The sequence below is a fragment of the Antrostomus carolinensis genome, unplaced genomic scaffold (genome assembly GCF_000700745.2).
Source record: "Antrostomus carolinensis isolate BGI_N321 unplaced genomic scaffold, ASM70074v2 scaffold10573, whole genome shotgun sequence".
NCBI lineage: Eukaryota > Metazoa > Chordata > Aves > Caprimulgiformes > Caprimulgidae > Antrostomus > Antrostomus carolinensis.
The window spans coordinates 2,121-3,925 of record NW_010304518.1 but is presented as its reverse complement, the minus strand read 5'-3'; the positions used below and the strand labels follow the sequence as shown (position 1 = coordinate 3,925).

At 44.4% G+C, this 1,805-nt stretch overlaps 1 protein-coding gene across 1 annotated transcript in view; it reads right to left on the bottom strand.

Moving 5' to 3' along the window:
• Positions 1-1,489, bottom strand: part of LOC104522250 (2-hydroxyacylsphingosine 1-beta-galactosyltransferase) — a 9,715-nt gene extending 8,226 nt beyond the window's left edge. The window contains exon 1 of the mRNA XM_010164488.2: positions 1,344-1,489. The gene's annotated coding sequence lies outside the window, so the exon portion shown is untranslated. The remainder of the gene's footprint in view (positions 1-1,343) is intronic.
• Positions 1,490-1,805: the final 316 nt, after the last annotated feature.

Sequence of the window (1,805 nt, the reverse complement as noted above, 5' to 3'; positions counted from 1 at the left end):
CAAACACCAAGCTGTTAACAACACCTCTTTTGAGTGTGCCCACCCAGCCAATTCCTTACCCACCAATTGTTCCATCCACCAAACCCACATGTCTCCAACTTAGAGACAAGGATGTCATGCAGGACAGTGTCAAACGCCTTGCACAAGTCCAGGTAGATGACATCAGTTGCTTTAACCTTACCAATATTGTAACCCCATCATAAAAGGCTACCAGACTGGTCAGGCACGATTTGGTGAAGTCGTGCTGGTTCTTACCAATCACTTCGTTTTCCATGTGCCTCAGCATAGTTTCTAGGAGTATCTGCTCCATGATCTTGCCTGGCACTGAGGTGAGACTGACCGGCCTGTAGTTCCCTGGGTCTTCCTTGTTTCCCTTTTTAAAAACGGGGGTTATGCTCCCCTCTGTCGTCTGCAGAAACTTCACCAGACTGCCATGACTTCTCAAATATGATGGATAGTGGTTTGGCAACTTCATCTGCCAGTTGCCTCAGGACCTGCATATGCACTTCATCAGGTCCCATGGACCTGTACACTTTCAAGTTCTTTAGGTAGTCCCCAACCTGATCTTCTCCTACAGTGGGCAGCTTTTCATTCTCCCAGACCCTTCCTTTGGTTTCTAGGACTTGGGCAGTGTGGCACGAGCCCTTGCTGGTGAAGACTGAGGCAAAAATAGTCACTGAGCACCTCAGCCTTTTCAATGTCCTGAGTGACCAGGTCTCCCATTGCCTTCCAGTGAGGGCCCACATTTTCCCTAGTTTTCCTTTTCTCCTTGACATACCTATAGAAGCTTTTTTTGGTGCCCTTGACATCTCTGGCCAAATTTAATTCTGCCAGGGCTTCAGCTTTCCTAGCCTGATCCCTGGCCATTCATGCAATTTCTCTGTATTCCTCCCAGGTTACCCGTCTGTCCTTCCACTCTTTGTAAGCTTCTTTTTTGATCTTAAGTTTGTTCAGAAGCTTCTGTCCATCCATGCAGGCCTCCTGTCGTTTTTGCCTGCCTTCCTCTTTGTTGGGATGCAACACTCCTGAGCTTGGAAGAGGAGATCCTTGAGTATAAGCCAGCTGTTCTGAGCCCCTCTTCCCTCCAGGAATTTATCCCACAGTACTTGACCAAGCAGGTCCCTGAAGAGTATAACCTATGCCTTACTCTGCCATAAAATAATTGCTCCTCCTTATTACAAGGACACTGCAACATTTCCACAGAGGGCATCTTTCAAAAGAGTCACATCCACTGTGCCACCCAAACTGTCTCAATTTCAGCTTCTGCAATTATAGATCAAGCTGGCACAATAGGAAATGAGTGTGCTTCAAATCACCCCAAGTACATCTATTACTACACTTACCTCCAAATAACTCTCTGAGGCAGCCTCGCCAGAGCATGTGCTAACTTATTTGCTATATCTTCTGACAGGTATTTCACTCCAGCTCCAAATGAGACGAGGACAAAGCCATTTTCGTTAGCACCATTCACCCACGTTTGGAGATCCTGTTGAAGTGAAAATTTATACTGAGCACTGTAGAAGCATATGTAAAACACAGAAACAGATTAAATAAACATTGCTTAGGAAGAACTGTTGTTGGTCTCTATGTTACTTCACAAGCAAAGTTTCAAAAGTCATAAAAATTTTAGAAATTGCCAAGTACAGCGACTCTATAATTCAGAATCCATGGTACAGGCTACGAACAGTAAAATTCTTCCAGGTTTCTTTTAGCTTCTGTATTAGCAACCAGCTTCCTAAGATAATTTGTCCTTTTTTAACTGATCTGTTGACACACATTCACAAGTTAACACATTACATTTTAAC